The sequence below is a fragment of the Gigantopelta aegis genome, chromosome 10 (genome assembly GCF_016097555.1).
Source record: "Gigantopelta aegis isolate Gae_Host chromosome 10, Gae_host_genome, whole genome shotgun sequence".
Classification (NCBI taxonomy): domain Eukaryota; kingdom Metazoa; phylum Mollusca; class Gastropoda; order Neomphalida; family Peltospiridae; genus Gigantopelta; species Gigantopelta aegis.
In genome coordinates this window covers 19,188,772-19,209,286 of record NC_054708.1, presented here as the reverse complement: position 1 = coordinate 19,209,286, position 20,515 = coordinate 19,188,772, and the positions used below count along the sequence as shown (strand labels likewise).

At 37.9% G+C, this 20,515-nt stretch overlaps 1 protein-coding gene across 1 annotated transcript in view; it reads left to right on the top strand.

Moving 5' to 3' along the window:
- The first annotated feature begins 1,147 nt into the window (after positions 1–1,147).
- Positions 1,148–20,515, top strand: part of LOC121384107 (synaptic vesicular amine transporter-like) — an 83,583-nt gene continuing 64,215 nt past the window's right edge. Inside the window, exon 1 of the mRNA XM_041514341.1 lies at positions 1,148–1,277. The gene's annotated coding sequence lies outside the window, so the exon portion shown is untranslated. The remainder of the gene's footprint in view (positions 1,278–20,515) is intronic.

The following is a 20,515-nucleotide window of genomic DNA, read 5'->3' as shown; positions in this document are numbered from 1 at the left end:
TGCTATTCAGGAGTAACCTGTGTGTTAGCAGCGAGATTGTTATCTAATGATGTAGCCAAACTGTAATAATTGACATATGATAGTAAAGTAAAGTTTGTTTTATTTAACGACGCCACTAGAGCACATTGATTTTTAATGACATATGATAGATGCTCCAATAGTTAAAGTTTGTTTTGTTTAACGACACCACTTTGAACACATTACCGGCCTCGGTGGTGTCGTGGTTCAGCCATCGGACATAAGGCTGGTAGGTACAGGGTTCGCAGCCCGATACCGGATCCCACCCAGAGCGAGTTTTAACGACTGAATGGGTAGGTGTAAGACCACTACACCCTCTTCTCTCTCACTAACCAACTAACAACTAACCCACTGTCCTGGACAGACAGTCCAGATAGCTGAGATGTGCCCAGGATAGCGTGCTTGAACCTTAATTGGATATAAGCACGAAAATAAGTAAAAAGAAAGAAAGAAAGAAGAAAGAACACATTGATCTATTAATAATAGGCTACTGGATGTCAAACATCTGGTAATTCTGACATACAGTATTAGACTGGAAATCCGCTACATTTTTCCATTAGTAGCAAGGGATCTTTTATATGCACCATCCCACAGAAAGGATAGCACATACCACGGCCTGTGATATACCAGTCGTGGTGCATTGGCTGGAACGATACTCCACAAGCCGCTGATTAAACAATGCGCTGAGATGTCATAAAACAAACTTTATTTTTCTGCAAGAGCCAACAGCAACATCAGTGGAGCAGAGCGGGGCGACATTAGCGATGTGCGTTAAGTATACATCCATATTCAGTGATAATAATCACATTCCAATACATCCAACTGCCAATGAGCTTGTAAAGAACTCACACACGATTTTTTTTTCTTGTATTAAAATAAAAATGGGAAAAACTAAAATCGAACATTTATCAATAATCGGCGAATAACGACCATGCATCGCCAAGTTCTAACGTCTGCCGGACAATGAATCAATACGAACCCTCATTGAAACGCAATTACAAAAACCTGTCTAAAGACAACGGAAGCGACGCTTTTAGCGTCCCTAGCCAACAAATCACGTGACTTCTTAGTGACTTCCTTTCTAGTATATAATGACATTTAGACCAATCAGCTGGCAATGCCGTGATGGGAAACGTATTGAACTTTGCGCATCTTTCCGCGAGGTGGGCTTCGGCTTGTAGATGGCAATGACGTTTAATGACTCAAATTGGCTGATAAAAGCGTTCTGAAGATACACGGCAGTATCGTGCAACAAACAGGTAAGTCAGTGTTACACAACATAGTTTACTTTGTATTAGCTAAGATATTTTTAATCTAAAAACATCAACAAACTTGGTCTGTTGTTGAGTCGGTTATATATATATTTATATATAAAAAATGCAAATATTTTTAATATTAATATTTTTAATTATTAATTATTATATTAATAATTAAAAATAAATATTATATACCCCAACTGTAATAATTATTACATTATTTATTGCTTTACATTGTATTTATAATAAACTAAAGATGATGTGTCCAAAGTTTAAGCAAAATTATTATTTTATTTTATTTATTTATTTATTAATTTAATTTTTTTTTTTTTTTAATTTGTTGATTTGTCTATTCTTTTTGTTAAAAGCAATACGAAGCGTTAATATCGCGTTAAACACTTAACGTGGAACATCTGACTGATCATCTGCTGAATTATGTTTAACAAATGATTATTTTGACACTAGCAAATCTCTTTGTGACTTTCCAGTTTTACTTAAACTACAAAAACGTACACACTTAATTAACATTGAGATAGTCCATGTGTTTACTGTCAAGAACCTTGCATTGATTGATTGTATTTAATTAAGTAATACAGTGTACACTGAGCTTACTAAACTCGTGTTATAACACATTACATGCTCTTTAAAACATATGTACGAGTACCAAAAATGTCAATGAATACACACGCACGCGCGCGCGCACACACACACACACACACACACACACACACATCCATTCATCCATTTCTTAGTTCCTGATAAAATTATCATTTTGCAAGACTTTTAGTAAGAGGTGTGTAGCCAAAATGAGTTTAGGCTAAATGGGTGTAGACAAAATTGGTGTAGGTACTACTAGAGCACATTGATTTATTAATCATTGGCTATTGGAGTTTTAGAGAGGAAACCCGCTACATTTTTTCCATTAGTAGCAAGGGATCTTTTATATGCACCATCCCACAGCACATACCACGGCATTTGATATACCAGTCGTAGTGCACTGGCTGGAACGAGAAATAGCCCAATGTGTCCGTCAACGGGGATCGATCCCAAAGCAACCGCGCATCAAGCGAGCGCTTTACCAATGCCTCACAGGGTAGAAAATGTATGAATTATATTTTAAGAAAGTGTAATAGTTTATGTCTTAATAAGGAAACGAAGCTACATGTTTTTGACATTTATGTCCAGTGTTTTAAATTGTGGATGTTTGGTTTAGTCAACATGTAGATAGTGTTCTTTTATTTTTAAGGTGTTTTAAAATAGCTTAACTGATCAGTTTATTCAAGAAAAAGATGCTTTAACAGACAAATCTCCTAAATGTCATATATATAAACAGATGACAAACACTTTTTGTTTACAATATTACCTTAGAATATCAATTCTTGACGGTTATACAACACTAATTACAAAATTTCGTGTTTCTTCCCATCAACTGCTCATTGAACAAGGGAGATATTATGGCATAGAAAGATGAGAAAGAAAATATAAATTTTGCAATAAGGATGACATAGAAGATGAATATCACTTTATTTTGATATGTGCATTGTATATAGATCTACGATCTCGTTACATTAAGAACTATTATTGGTTCAAACCATCGGTGTATAAAATTGTACAATAGTTATCTGTTCAAAAGAAAAAAGAACTCTGTAATCTTGGTAAATATCTCAAACAGGCAACCTATTTACGTTCTCAACTCATTTGAATATCCATCCTCCAAATACACAATCGCTCGTGTATATATTTCTGTTTATGTATCATTGTATATTTTATGCCTATGAGCCGCAAGGTTTAAAGCAAATAAACTATACTATACTATGCTATGCTATACCACTGTACAAAATATGTAAACGATATAGGAAAGAAAGAAAGAAGAGAGGAAACCCGCTGTCGCCACTACATGGGCTACTCTTTCCGATTAGCAGCAAGGGATCTTTTATTTGCGCTTCTCACAGGCAGGATAGCACAAACCGTGGCCTTTGTTGAACCAGTTATGGATCACTGGTCGGTGCAAGTGGTTTACACCTACCCATTGAGCCTTGCGGAGCACTCACTCGGGGTTTGGAGTCGGTATCTGGATTAAAATTCCATGCCTCGACTGGGACCCGAACCCAGTACCTACCAGCCTGTAGACCAATGGCCTAACCACGACGCCACCGAGGCCGGTCAAACGATATAGGAGGCAACAGCTACTAACCAGCTCAAGTGACTCGCTTCGACGAATAGTTTGATTTTCTGGATTATAACTGGTTTTCAATTAAATAATATATAGTTACACGCATGTGGTCTTTAATACAGTGTTTACTCTGATGGTCGTTTTGTTTTAATGTTTTAATATTACAAACATAAACTGCAGCTGTTCAGTGTTTTATATATACGCATGCACAGTGAAACCCCGGTGAAACGACTACCCTGGTTCTAAGACCACCCCGCTATATAGACCAATATTTTTACAGACCCGAATATTTCCGTTTCATTTTGTAGTAAAAATACTCCCGCTACTACGAAGTGCGACCAGTAAAATCAGACCCAATGGTTGTTTTCAGTGCATTTTTACCCCCAAAAATGCGACCACAGAATTTACCTGTTATGTAATACAAGCGACAAGCAATAAATAATGTGGTACAAACATTGTCACGTTGTACTCGCCATGTGTTTCTAAAACAACAGACGAACAATAGCATGTCATGGTTAATTTGTGACCCGAAAGTCAAGCGTTTTTATTTCATTTGGGCAGTGGACACACTTTCACGTCGGGAGGGTGTTATTTCTCCAGACAAATACCAATTAAACAAAATAACGCACCTAAAATGTTCCTTTTGTTTTATTTGCACAAGCCCGTAGAAACGATATCTGGAGGAGGCACACTCTAGTAGAGGAATGGGAACAATCTCAAGTGGGAAGGGGTCTTAACTTTATTTATTTATATAGAGTAGGACAAAAAAAAGTACATTTGTCCTCATCAAGTGAGGAGGGGGAGGGGACATCGCCCCCCCCCCCCCGGTTTCTACAAGCTTGCTCTATGACGTTCAGTAAATTATTCTTGTTACTATGAACGTGTGAGCCGTTTGTAAAAAACAAAGACATGTTTTATTTAACGACGCATTCAACACATTTTATTTACAGTTATATGGTTAAGGACCACACAGATATTGAGAGAGGAAACCCGCTGTCGCCACTTCATGGGCTACTCTTTCCGATTAGCAGCAATGGATCTTTTATATGCACCATCCCACAGACACAGTAGTACATACCACGGCCTTTGATATATCAGTCGTGATGCACTGGCTGGAACGAGAAATAGCCCATTGAGCCCACCGACGGGGATCGATCTCACACCGACTGCGCATCGAGCGAACGCTGTCCCACTGGGCTACGTCCCGCCCTTGTGAGTCGTTTGTGTTCTCCGAACTGTACCGGCTGACTGTCTTAGATCAGAAATCACAGGTCTAACAACCATTCTTGGTCAGGAAATGAATCACGTTGAGTACATGAAGCATTCAATGTGTCCAAGCACGCCATTCGGGCACACACCGCGCGTGAGGCGGGGGCGACAGATTAGTTGAGAGTCTGAATAGCAGTATCTTGTGAAAGTAAATCTCAGTTTAGGAGTGAGTGCCTGAGTGGAAATGAAGTCCAGTTCAGTACAGTCCGAAAATGATTAGGAACGCAGCTGATTGGGTCAGGCAAAGGTGGTCGGAAGTTTAAAATTGATTTACGAATCACGAAGGCACGATTACAAAGTGGAAGACCCACTGTTATAGACAAAGATAAGTTTGTTTTGTTTAACGACACCTCTTGAGCACATTCATTTTTTTTTAATAATCGGCTATTGGATGTCAAACATTTGCTAATTTTGATAAAGTCTTAAAGTTAAAATTAAAGTTTTTTTATTTAACAACACCACTAGAGCATATTAATTTGTTTAGTTATCAGCTATTGGTAAATAGATAAATTTGACATATAGAAACCGCTAAATTGTTCCCATTAGTAGCAAAGGATCTTTTATATGCACCGCCCCACAGACAGGATTGCACATACCACGGCCTTTGACATGCCAGTCGTGGTGCACTGGCTGCAACGAGAATTAGCTCAATGGGCCCACTAACGGGGATTGATCCTAGACTGACCGCAAATCAGGCGAGTACTTTACCACTGGGCTACGTTCCGCCGTCACTCTAGTTGAAAGTCCTCGTGTCGTACTACGTGATTATGCACACGTTGTGGTAACACTGGTTTCCCATAGCTGTGGGGGCAGATTATTGTTCTTAGTCTATTGTTAGTGTATGGTGATGACGTAACGAGTGTGTGGTGCTGTTGGAACGGGTGGGTGTTTCGGTGAGGTTAAAATGTTGACCAGAAAAGTGATATGTTTGCATACGCGCGAACAATCGATTGTCTATTTTGCTGCTTTAGGACGGAATGTAGTTCTGTGGTAGAGCACTCGTCTGAGATACATATATACATACACACGTACACACGTACACACACACAAACACACACACACATACACACACACGTTATCTTGCTGTTATTCAGTAAAGTTAGCTTATGAGGCGGTAGCGTTTATTCTCTTTCACAATTTAAGCCATGTGTCAAAATAACTAGTTCTTAAAAACTAAATAGCCTAATGTTTAATGTGCTGAGGTGTCAATAAACAATTATTCCTTTCCCTTTATTCCTTAACGTTAAAACATATGTGATGGACAGGAATCGGTCAAATCTCGACAAAACAGGTCTACTGAAGGCAACCATGGAGTCGTGTCCAATGGTGCTATGGAGATACCTTAAAATGAAAGCATATTCTACCAAATGCCAATAGCCTCGGAGGTGTTAAAGAACATACACATTAGCACTTAACAGCGATTAAATCTGTGGCCATCATTTCACTGCAGTCATTCAATTTGGACAGGTACGTGACGGAGGTAGATATGCCTGACACACATTCGCGCACCATTTATACACTGGCACGTTCATACACAGTCACGTTCGAACAAATATTTGGTGTTTGCCAAAAGTATCCGTCGACTTGCGAGATTTGTTAGTCACACGAGGTACCATCGATTCCTGATTACTGATTAATTATTCATGGTTCCTTTCAAAAGAGCAGGAACTGGACATAACTCTTCCATTAACTATATAAAAGAACACTAGAAGACTACTACCGACGACCAAACACAGACCAAACGGGTAGTTTTGTTCCTAATGGGCGTTGTTTGAAAAAACCCCGAGATGCCATAGCTTAATCTTTTATTATGCTCTTAAATTATTTGCACGCAATCACGTCATATCCCAGCTTCTCATTTAGAAGGTAATGACAAACGAATTATCCATATAACTAACTCATTGCAACGCAAATGGTATACGTTCTGCATACGTCATCAGTGTCGTGTATCACCACGATTCACGGCCAATGCTTTATTGTATTCACTTAATAGATTTGTATAATTTTTGCAACGGTGAATAATACTTGATACTTTTTCTTTCTAGACTTTTTTGTTCAAATATATTTAGGTACTTAATATCTTAAGTAACCCAAAGTTAATCTGAAAAGGTAACCAGTTTTTCGTCCTACTTATAATTTTTGCAACCTTAGGCACAAAGTAGAGAATGTATAAAGTTGACATATTACACTCCTCTTTAACAGTGGTATGGTACGATTTTGGAAACTGTGATGTCTTTGTAAAATATGCTAAGGCCCTGACAGCGTGGATATGACGAAAACCAAATTTACTCGTGACATAGTTAACAAATCAAAGGCAACATACTAAAATTAGATAATTTATTAAAATTATTATCTAAATTAGCCCATAACTGATACTGGGAAATCCACGAATATGTAAAACAGTTCATTGAAGAAAACATTTGGACGCAAACATTTGGATTTTACTGATCTTTGCTATTTTTTTCTGGTACGAAAGGAAAACAGTTCAGTTAAACTGTTCTTTCCGACTTCCCTTGTTGGGAAGGAAAACAGACGAATTAAACTACTCTTTCCGGCAAATTTGCTTGGAAGAAAAACATTTCAACTGAACTGTTCTTTCCTGCATCCCTTGTACGGAAGACCAACAACTGGATTAAACTGTTATTTCCGGTTTCCTCTGTTCGGAAGAAAAACAGTTTAATTAAACTGCTCCTTCCGGTTTCAATCTAAACTGACGGAAATAGATCTTACAGCCACTCCGGGTCGAATGTCTGTTAGTTAATCTGACACGAGCCAATGTCAGTTCGTGTCCAGGTGATATTTCATTACCAACAGCCTTTTTAAAGGTGTTGCCACTTGTTTGGCTGCTAGAACGCTTTTAGCAGCGCTCGTTTGGTTACTGGATTTGGTTGAATCTAATAATGGATACTCTCAAAGGGAAATAACTTAGAATCTGATTTCAGTTAGTTTAACTGATAACTTACCGGCCTCGGTGGTGTCATGGTTAGGCCATCGGACATAAGGCTGGTAGGTACAGGGTTCGCAGCCCGGTACCGACTCCCACCCAGAGCGAGTTTTAACGACTCAATGGATAGGTGTAAGACCACTACACCCTCTTCTCTATCACTAACCACTAACAAATAACCACTAACTCACTGTCCTGGACAGACAGTCCAGATAGCTGAGGTGTGTGCCCAGGACAACGTGCTTGAACTTTAATTGGCTTGTTGTTCTGGGGGATTGAAGCAACCTGAGGATAGTCCCTTAAATAATCGCTTATTGCAAATGTCAAACATTCGATAATTCTGACACATAATCTTCACAGGTCACCCGTTACATGTTTAGACTGGTCTGCGACAGATCTCTACTCCCATAGCCTAAATATTTCCTTTTTTGGTCTCCGTCGATCTACATCAGCATACTTAACACTTTGAAAACGTTAGGATTTATGTTATAATGTTTGCAAAATATCATTATTTTCTTCTCGTGTTTTCCATAACATAACTGCGTGTGTATAATTTAGTTGTCTAGCATATCTGTCAAGGAGTTGGCTATAATTTCAATCAATAGTCCGTCTAAGCATACACGGATGTTGCATGACAACAATTATTACACGGAATCTTTATCCTTAGTTCCGCCGCGTTTAGTATCACATCTGATGTGTGTTTATTTTCAGAAACCATCCATGCACGCAAATCCATTTATCTCTGCGCACACTACCGATTATTTCATTTAGTCTACAATATACGCGCGCGCACGTGTGTGTGTGTGTGTGTGTGCTTTTCTTCCGATGTAATATGTTGTTTATTTAACGCTTCGTGGCAATCAAACGACTTCCATTGTAATATCATTAATAATACGTACGTAACTGGTTCTTTGATGTATGATATTAAATGCGGGTTCGATTGAGTTGATGAAATGGATATTTTCCTTAGAATTTGCTTTATGTTACGTATATGGAAATTACGAGTGGAAGATTCAAAGACTGTCGTTTGGCAGTGAGAGAACCTGCTCGTTATAACGACCCGTAGTTGATGATTAGTAAGTATTGAGAAGTAGATACGACACGTGGATAGTTGATAGTTAATGATTTAGTATGTGTCATTAAAACAAATACACATATAGTTTTAATAATATTTAGCAAAACATGACTCTTAAGAAACACAAAACAAAACACCGTAAGCCTAGTTTTGCACGTAAACGTAAATCTACGACTAAATCACAATTCTTATTACTATTATAGTTCAACAAATATAGTTAGAAGAACACATATTTAATTTTCTTTTGTCTTTAAAATACTCCAGCTTCCGTAATAATGTAATTGTTTGCGTAAAATTGATGCCAAACACGAGTAAACGCACGACCGATATCACTGTTAGTAGCAGACGTAAACTTACGATGTTTAGTGAAATGGGCCCATGTTCTGTATCCAAAATAATATTAAGCCCGTTGCCGATATACGATTTTCATATCAGTTTAATTTATTATTTTAATTTTTATGTATTTTTATCTTCATTTCGGTTCAATTTATTTTCGTGTTTGAATCCTTCTATTCCAATCATTTGTATAGGTGTTTCCCACCAATAGCTGTAGGTGGGCCCCTTCGAGGCTAGGGGCCCGGTCCCGTCCCTGTCTGGCGGAGAGCAGGGTGAGCACCATGGGTTTGTATCCAATTTCAGTCAAAGTACGTTGCCACAGACAAACGTATGAATGTGCTTGTTGGTCTGTCTCTTCAGGACAGAGATGGATGGTGAGTCAAAGTGTACTGGGTTTACATATTTCTATATAAGATCTACATTCACTCTTGGTTGGGTTTAAGAATTTAATCCAACACGTACTTGTCTTAAATGTTCAGTGTCCTCTGAAAACATGCTATAGCACTTCCGGTTGAAACTTGCAGTTTCTGTTTTTAAAAGTTTAGAATATTTGCACATGCGAAATGGACAACTGTGAAGCAGTGTCAATACTCAGGAACAAAATATGAGGGTTACGACATATGGTCCACGTTATTTTGGGTTCATTTACTAGTTTCTAGTTATTGATTTTATTTATAAGTCAATTATACCCACGGTTACTCGGTATATCGTGGAATATCCCAATAGGTTTAGACGTGAGGCCACCCCTCTGTTTAAGCAAATTTTCCTTTTCTTCAATATATTTTCCGGAGAAGCATGATTTGACCCCCTCCCCCTATAAACTTCGCTCGACACAGACTAGACTCCTTCCCCTGTATAAATAACTGGGGACGCGCCTGGTCAGTCAGCACGTTAAACAGTCTTGTCCTTGTCCTTGTCCTGGTCAGCCAGTTTCGGATAGGAATGGCAGGTTTCTTCTTGTAGCCTTTATACTAATCACTAACATGTTAGTTTAATGTGCATTAACTCTAAAAGGATTCAGTAAAAGGTCTTTTGCGTGAGATTTAAGAAAATGTTTTATGATTTTAAAGTCACAGTAGTTAGCAACCATTTGGTTGTCGACAACTGACATTCATTTGAACTTATTTCCGTGCTTGTATCCAATTAAGGTTCAAGCACGCTATCCTGGGCACACACCTCAGCTATCTGGGCTATCTGTCCAGGACAGTAGGTTAGTTGTTAGTGGTTAGTGAGAGAAAAGAGGGTGTAGTGGTCTTACACCTACCCACTGAATCGTTAAAACCCGCTTTGGATTGGAGCCGGTACCGGGCTTAGAACTCGGTACCTACCAGTCTTGTGTCCGATAACTTTAACCACGACACCACCGAGGCCGATGACAACTGACAATATTTTGCATAGATTAATCTCTAGTCCTGACCCACCATACTACAGACATGACACTCGATCTCGTCGCCTTTGTGACTAGAAAGCATGGTGGAATTTGCATTTGTTTGACATTACACGAACCGGTTTGATCAATCAACAGCCGAAATCCGTGACATATGATAACGGCTCACTGAACTGTGTCTATAGTCTATCGCCGATGGTAACCCGCTAATAATAATAGCTTCATTAGTTGTGTTTAAGTTTAGTACAGCACGGTCTCCCCAAAGGAAATTGATTCAGATGGTGAATTGGGCCATTAAAGCTCGTTAGTAAACACAATATGGAAGGCACACATTAAAAGGCGATTGCTAACAGAAATCTAAACCCGTGGTTGGCCACGTCATCCTCGTTTGTGTTACGCGTGATGTCGAAGCCGCGGTCAACAACGACGATGAACCGTAAATACATGTGTGTCAGTATGTGTGTAGGGAAGGTATGAAAAGTTAAAAGTCTGGGTTTTTTAACGACACCTCTAGAGCACATTGGTTTATTAATCATCGGCTATTGGATGTCAGACATTTTGTAATTCTGACATAGACTTAGAGAGGAAGCCCGCTACATTTTCCCATTAGTTAAAGTTAATTTTGTTTTGTTTAATGACACCACTAGAGCATATTGGTTTATTAATTATCGGCTATTGGATGGACATTTTGTAATTCTGACATTCAGTCATAGAGAGGAAACCCACTACATTTTTCTATTAGTTGAAGTTAATTTTTTTAACGACACCACTAGAGCACATTGGTTTATTAAATTACCGACTATTGGATGTTCAACATTTGGTAATTCTGATATAGACTTAGAGAGGAAGCCCGCTACATGTTTCCATCAGTAGCAAGGAAACGTTTGACATACCAGTCGTGGTGCACTGGCATCAACAAGAAATAGGCCAAAGGGAGGCCCCACCGACGTGGATCGAGCCTAGAACGACCGCGCACCAGGCGTGCGCTTTACCATTGGGCTACGTCTCGTCCCAGGGGAGAGGTATGAGTGCTCGCCTGAGGTCCGACGGAATGTAGGATCGATTGCTATAATTAGTGGACCCGTCTAAGCCAGTACGCCATGACTGGTACGTGCTAAAGAGTCTGCTGAAAAATTAATACAAAAGAGCATTTGTCCCGAACTGCCTACCATACTTTAGAAACCCAGGGGTAGTTTAAAATATCGGTATGTAATGTAAGGTTTCTTTCCTTTCCAATGCGTGATTCTGACAAAGTAAAACTTATTCTTGAATGTAATTCAAACACCACGCTACGAGTATCAAAATCCATACACGAACTAATAATAAATTTGTTTTTTAAAACCCTCTGTTTCCTTTGATGACCATGTGTCAGAATTACCAAATGTTTGACATCCAGTAGCCGATGATTAATTAATTAATCAATGTACTCTAGTGGTGTTAATAAACAAAACAAACGTTAACTTTATCATCCACAATATAACCATAAATTGCCCTGGCCATCTTTATGTTAAAACAAATCCAGAGGATCACGCCCACTAACCCCTCTACAGATCTCGCCAGCTTTGGCAGCTCCGATCATTTACCTTAGGCAATCTCAAACTTGCCTTTTGAGAAGTTTGTGGACCCCGCCCCGTTATAAAATCCTAGTACATCTGGTTTAAAGGTACATTATAGAATATATATATATATATATATATATATATATATATATATATATATATATAAAGTACTATTGTCTTATAATGTCTTAAGACTAGACCGAATATGTTGTCTGTAGTTCGATTGTGTGACGGAACATGCTCTTATTTCTTTTCGCCTGTGGCGATATTAATTTTTTAGAGGGCCGTGTGCAGTCTCAATATGCACTTAAGCCCAGGTGGGCACTTTGTTACGTAATACCTCCGCGCGACCGTGGTCGAGCTGTGCCTATTACACACCCAGCCCAGGTGCGGAGGCCATGTGGCCAGTAGTTACGTAATACCTCCGCGAGTGCGGTTTTTACGACCGTGATTTTGGCGACTAGGCGTCATCAAGTCTGGCCATCTAAGAAAAATATGTCGGCTTGGTCGCTGTGGAAATATCACTTGATAGGGGGAGGACCGCGTTGTACCCCAGGCGATATTCGGCTTTTGTAATAAATAGCTGGGGTTTTAGAGATATCGGGGAGAAACATAGGAAGGCTTCCAGGGGGAACGTTGTCCGTCCGGACTGGTAAATATATTATTTCTGCTCTGTTGTATAACCTTGATGTGATTGTTGTGACTTTAAATATTTTAATACTGTATTATACCAATATTATTTAGACGGTGCTGCCGGTAATCTGACGCAGTAAACTGTAGGCTCACTGTTCTAATTTATATAAAGCTTACCCAGTCATCCTAGAGGACCTAGGTAATCTGTAGGTTATTGTCTTTATTGTGATAGGTACCAGTATTAATTCTGTATTACAAGGTTACTGTATGAGTAGTTAAGGGTTAATTAAAAATTAACCAGTTAGGAATAGAGTTGTAATTCCTTTATTAATTAAGTTCCCCTGGAAGCGTTTCTCAATTATCACACGTGTGGGTGTTGTGTCACGGTGAAGTGATTAGAATATTGTATAAACTAGACACCTAGTGATTAACTAATTAAGTGATCAGTTCTGGGTTGTTACTATTTGTTGTTGTTAATTAACTACTGCGGCAGTACATTTGTCAGCGTAGATTAATACAGATTCCAAAGTGTATTGTGTTTTTGTTGTGTTTTCTAGTGAACTAAACGTGCTATATTATATATACTTTACATAAGATCTTATCTCTGTTCATACCCAGAGACGAGCCACGCGGGTATATACTGCCCGATACAGAGAGATCTAATAGATATACAGTTAAGAGAGATATTTGGATAATCGTGTTTTATTCAGTTACGGGTATTATAGGATCCCCGTGACAGATTGCCTTCAGCATTCAGTTATTTTTGGATATTTCTAATTTTTATCTATCAGTAAAATAATAAAAACATACTCATGTACATAGATTTTACATGCATTAATCAGCTCACACTATGGGGTATATTTAATGAACTTCATTGGCAGAAAGAAATGTTAACATTTAGGTGTAATGACGAATCAATTTGATTTCATATCGAAAATAATATTACCCTCTGTTATTAACGAGTTTGTGTATTAGTTAGATCAATACGGAGCAATAAGGAGTTGCTTTATTGGCTGTGCAATTCCGATAACTTGTATGACACTAAATTATTTATCTCTTGTTTTATTTTCCAACGGGAATTAGTTTTGCATGAAATAGGAAGTAGTTCGGTGGTAGGCAGAGTGCTAGATTAGGTGTGTGTGTGTGGGGGGGGGGGGGGGCTAAGATGAACGCCTCACCCTCTGCGTGATCTCATTAGATTACTCCCTGAAACAGCTAGGTTCCACGACTAGTATATCATAGGTTGTAACATGTTCTGTCCTTTTTGTGGTGACCTCCATGTATTCACTCTGAACGTAAATACAGAGAGAGAGAGAGAGAGAGAGAGAGAGAGAGAGAGAGAGAGAGAGAGAGAGAGAGAGAGAGAGAGAGAGAGAGAGAGAGAGAGAGAAACAGAGAGACAGACAGACAGACAGACATACATACAGACACAGAGAGAGCGAGAGAGAGAGAGAGAGAGAGAGAGAGAGAGAGAGAGAGAGAGAGAGAAAGAGAGAGAGACACACACACACACACACAGAGAGAGAGAGAGAGAGAGAGAGAGAGAGAGAGAGAGAGAGAGAGAGAGAGATTGTAGAACTTATCCTTTGCTAAAACACATTGTCTAGTCACTAGCACATCTGCCCATGATGTACACAAACCTTCCCCAAGAAGGACTAAATAGATTTGTACAATTATCCGTATTCTAGATGATGTGTTACACCAACCTTCTGCATGCACGATTGCGTGCTACAATGTGCTACACAAACTTTATGCTAGAAGGATAGAGTGTGTCACCCAAACACCAACCGGTAGGAACGAATGTAAGGGAGTGGGGGCGGGGATGGGGCACAATATGTAGTGGGAGGACACTTCCTCTATAATGACGGAACAAGCCATAGTTTTACCTTTTTAATACAGAGTAGGACGAAAAAAAACCCTGCATGCAAAATAAAACATAATATTATTACAAAAAGAAAAAAGAAGTGAGTGGATGCAATAAGACTGTTACGCAAACCTTTTGCAAAAATAAGTCCTATAACACAGCCCTTATAACGCACGCACAAAAGTTCTGCGTGTTCACCAACCTTTTGCAAAAATAAGCCCTATAACACAGCCCTTATTACGCACGCACAAAAGTTCTGCGTGTTCACCAACCTTTTGCATTTTGTCGTTACAAGTTAACCCAAAATAACACGACTGCTTGACGGGCCGGAATGACAAAAACGATAGAATGAATGAATAGGCAATTATAAGTGTATTTGATCAGAGCCAAGCCGTGGACCAGACAGGGGTATTGGACAGTAATCCCAGTTACATGAAACCAAATTGCATATTTGAAAAGCCTGATCTCCCATTATTGATTTCAATTATTGCGCGGGAACAACGGCAAGCGTTAACCGTTAGTGCTGACTATGTGCGCGAATGCTATTCGTACTAGCAAATCAGAAATTTAAAACCTTAGAGACACTTGATACTAGTAAACGCAACACGTAAATATGCATGCAATATATTAAATCTTATTATAATATTCTGCCCAATATAGCAGTAATATTATATTTGTAAAGTAAGAGAAAAAAAATAATGCGAGAATTTTGTTTCATATTCTGACAAATTTATTGCATTACACTGAAATTTGAAGAAGTTTTATTTTGTCGAGATGTCGAATTCGATACATAATCAACAAAATTGAGTATAATTGGTGACGCAAAACAAAATACACGAAAATAAGCCTCTAATGCAAGCTATCAGCTACAAAGCTGAGGACGATAAAATAAAACCACCTTGAAACTGATATTCTAAACCAGAAAATGTATTTAATATGTAATATTAATTATTAAAAAGGATATGTCAGTCAGAAATAGTTTAACAATGGCAGAACACACATATACATATATATATATATATATATATATATATATATATATATATATATATATATATATATATATATATATATACACACACACACACACACACACACACACACAAGATGATTCTAAAGAATCTGTACTAATTTTTTTTAAAGATTTCGTTGTTATTTAACGACATGAAGATTTTGCTGTTAAAGCTGTATCCAATATATGAACAGTGTATTGACCCATCAACAACTGAATATTGTGAAACCATAAGGTCATTAACAGACACTCAATGGTTATCAATAATATATAGGAGCAATTATTGATGTAAGCACAAGTGCCACCAATAATCTATTTTTACGACAGTCCAAGAGAATATATTTATGTACATGATACTTCAACAAATATAAACAGATCAGATGTATCATATTGGCAGTCATAGGCGTTTGTGATGTCTTTTACTCGGGAGTTTGGAGGAATTTACCCTGAACATGTTTAAGGAGCCAAGCTTTCCGAAAGATGGCATAAAATAACCAAAGACTACGACGTATCAGTGGGATTTGCCGCAAAAATATGTCTTTTCTTCCCTTCTGCTTGAAAATTTTCAATTCTCTAATCTAGACCATACCAAATGTAGACCAGGGAATAGTTTAATAGAGCCCTTAAATAAATAAGTAAGTAAGTCAGTGGATTTGTTGTTAGTAATTATTGTGGTACAAAATTTTAATGGGGAATTGAGCTCACTTTTTCAGGGCGCATCTTACTAATACGATGTGCTAGTATTCTTTAGCATTTTATTACTTGGGGCGAGTAAAGTGCTTTCTGGTATATATCGTTGGTTGGAAACTATACCTGGTTATATTCACATTTTATTACTTGGGGCGAGTAAAGTGCTTTCTGGTATATATCGTTGGTTGGAAACTATACCTGGTTATATTCACATTTTATTACTTGGGGCGAGTAAAGTGCTTTCTGGTATATATCGTTGGTTGGAAACTATACCTGGTTATATTCACATTTTATTACTTGGGGCGAGTAAAGTGCTTTCTGGTATATATCGTTGGTTGGAAACTATACCTGGTTATATTCACATTTTATTACTTGGGGCGAGTAAAGTGCTTTCTGGTATATATCGTTGGTTGGAAACTATACCTGGTTATATTCACATTTTGCCAGAATCGGTGGCCTCCAATATTTCTGGGGCGGGACGTAGCCCAGTGGTAAAGCGTTCGCTTGATGCGCAGTCGGTCTGGGATCGATCCCCGTCGGTGGACCCATTGGGCTATTTCTCATTCCAGCCAGTGCTCCACAACTGGTGTAACAAAGGCGGTGGTATGTACTATCCTGTTTGTGGCATGGTGCATATAAAAGACCCCTTGCTGCTAATCGAAAATAATAGCCCATGAAGTGGTGACAGCGGGTTTCCTCTCTCAATATCTGTGTGGTCCTTAACCATATGTCTGACGCCATATAACCGTAAACAAAATGTGTTGAGTGCGTCATTAAATAAAACATTTCCTTCTTTTCTTCCAGTATTTCTCTTTTTATTACTATTATTTTTTTAATGGGCATGCATGTAACAGTTATATTATTTGAATAAATAAATACAATGGTTTTCTTTTCTGATGTTTGACATCTAATAGCCGATGGTCAAGTAAGTAATCTGATCCACTGGTGTTGTTTAACAAAACAAACTTTAACATTTTGTTAACGAGTCTGATATTGTATAATACTTGCATTAAATTGCACAGGGCTAAGCTCGTGTGAGCTCGAGAAAAAAATCCAAAATTGAAATGTGTGAGTCTTCCATGAAATGGGTGAAACTTGGCGAGATTAGCAATGATCGGAATATATCTTACCATAGTTTTGATAACAGGAGGTTTTTTTGGTTTTTTAAATCGTACGTTTACGTTTAAGTTTACCGTTTCCGCCGTATGTTTACATGAACTGACGACATTATGGAAGATTGATAAATATAGAATCTAGCAGTCATCGAAACATCGAAAGATCACAAAGAATATGTACTCTGTGTAATGCTAATGTTATAGAAGATGAATATCACTATATAATAGTGTCCACAATACAAAGATTTCCGCTGTAAATATATAAAAATTTATTATTATAAGTGGCCAAGTGTTTATCGTTTTATACAGTTATTAACCACCGGTAACAATAAGGACTTGAATAACCTAGGAAAGCATTTAGTGCAAGCGAATACAATTAGAGATCGGTTAATGCAGGATGATAGTTAATGTAATAAATGTAACTTATATCATATTTGTCCATGATTATATATAAACCACACCCACCATTGTTTTGCACGTGTGTATTTTGTATAACTATGTTGTATTATTTATGTTATGTATCCAGCTGATGAGTTGTAATATTCAAGGCAAGTTAAGAACTTGAACATTAGGAACGTTTAAAAACAAAATAATAAAAAGTATATTTGTAGAATAATTACTTGTATTGTTTGTAACTATAACTACTGTTTGTCAAACACAGATTTACAATAGTATATTTTAGTGCAAAACTAGGCTTACAATGGTTTGTGAAACTGGTTCCTGTATGCACTGATACATTATGATTTTTGGAGTATTGTAATAAGGTGTTAAATAAATTTGCAGATGGGGAAAAAAGGGCTCTATGCTTGATTCGTCAGCAGCAGACAAAGCATGCACGTTGTGGAAATTGCTATCACATTACCAATGCCATTATGTGGCCTTGGGGTCTTGCCACGTGCATGCTTCAGAATCCACCAGTAAAGATGGCTTTAATTGGCTGACGTAATTGCAGGCCCAATAATGTTTAGTAAGTGGTGCGGAAGCAAGTCTCCCATTATAGTTAATGTGGCGACTGACATAAATCACACGCCGCGATTACTACTTACGGAAAACGTTTCACTTACTTTGCCTATTCATTTTGCTTTCCATCAAATGGCTTTCTTTCAAAAGTACGTCAAATTGCTTTCCTCAAGAACCACGTCAAATGGCTTTCTCCAAATGGCTAAACGACATTTGTCACAAGGAATTAGCATAATGCCCTATTAATATGCAAGCCAATCATAACCCATGTGTCTGCTGGTTCTGGTGGATGATGACGTAATGAAAAGCCGTCTGCGTGGTTTCTTGCACTCCAAAGATGTACTTAAACGTTATCCCCGTGTCAACGACAAACGCAGATGTTTATCCCTTTGGAAGTCCTTTAAACAAAGTCTTTAAATTCACTGACATTCGTGCAGCTTTTAATTTTAGTGGTTAAGCCATCGGACTTAAGGCTGGTAGGTACTGGGTTCGCCTGCCGGCACCAGCTCCTACCCAGAGCGATTTTAACGTCTCACGCTGTAGGTGTAAGGCCACTACACCGACTTCTCTCTCACTAACATTAAAAATTAACCACTAACCCACTTTCCTGGACAGACAGCCCATATAGTTGCTCAAGGTGTGTTCCCAGGACAGCGTGCTTGAACCTTAATTGAGTATAATCACGAAAATAAGTATAAATAAACAAAGATTGATATTTACAAACTGTGATCTGAAGCTGTTTTTATTTGTCAAATTTTGAGATGGTATTAGAATCGTGTAGTGAAATTTTGAACCGCCTTGAAAATATTTGCGTTTAAAATAATAGAAACATTAACTGCAAATGAAGTTAAAACTCTCTTCCACATTTTTAACTATACTTTCTTTAAAATACACATTTACCGATCACACGTAGATATTAAAGAAATAACCGAGAACATCAATCCTTCTTGTCCAGCATTTGCTACCTACAGCAGGTTGTGTTTCTTGTTATTGATAATGCTATTGCTGCTGCTGCTACTGCTGCTGATGATATAGCTTATTTCCATAGTAACATAGTTTTATCTATCTTAAGTTCAAGTACTTTATTCTGTCAATGAGCTATCTGGTCTGTAGACTATACTACAGTTTTACAATTATGCTGGATTTGACTCAGTCGGTAGAGTGCTAGGCGAGGTGCTTGGGTCGTTGGATCGAATCCACTCAGTAAACCCATTCTCTAACTTGGTTTTTCCGTCCCTGTTAGTGCACCTGCCTATGACTGGTATATCAAAAGCCGTAGTATGTGCTGTCCAGTCATTGGGGAAATGCTTATAAAAGATCCATTTCTGCTATATAGAGGTTTCCTCTTACAACTGCTTGTCACAATTACCAACTGTTTGACATCCAATAGCCGATGATTAGTTTTTAAAGTTATCAATGTGCTCAAATGGTGTCGTTAAACAAAAAAAAACGTTAACCTTTATAACTTTATAAGTACGGTTTCAAAAGTGGCCAAAAAAGGCGTATTAAGAAGACGGTTGAAACTCTACTTGAGCTTTGTATTGTACATATGATTTTTAATACAATTGTTTTAGTCCTCTTAATTTACTCGGCCAAGAAATGTGTTGTTCTGTCTTTGAAAAAAATAACTTTCTGCTAATCGGTGGGAGCAGTTTCAGTTTCCTAGGTAATAGTCTCGAGATTCTAAAATCTGTAATCTAATATATATATATATATATATATATATATATATATATATATATATATATATATATATATATATATATATATATATACAATGCCGTTTTAACAGTTTCTGATCGCATCGCTCTGATCGTTTCTGATCTGCACTGCCGACAGCCATCTTTGTATTTACCATGTCTTTTTGCGATCAAATCAAATCGACTACCGTACACACATCGTGCTAAATATTGCGTGCACAGATTAATTTCATAAATACAACGGCAATGGACAACGCCGTTTGTTTTGTCACTTAACATAGAAGTGGCTATATACACTGCTAATAAGGGTGGGCTATTTACACGACGGTCACGTTTTCGAGTTAAAACATAGTGTACGGCCACCACACCCTTTCCAAACTTTCCCGAGCTAAGTAAGAATATATTTGATACATAAATAACGATAGGGGAATCGTTACAGAATCAAATCATTAATTTGTGTTTCCCCTTTGTCGAACAATGAACAACAAATCGCTGAATTTGTTAAAGGTATTGTGTTTGTCCTG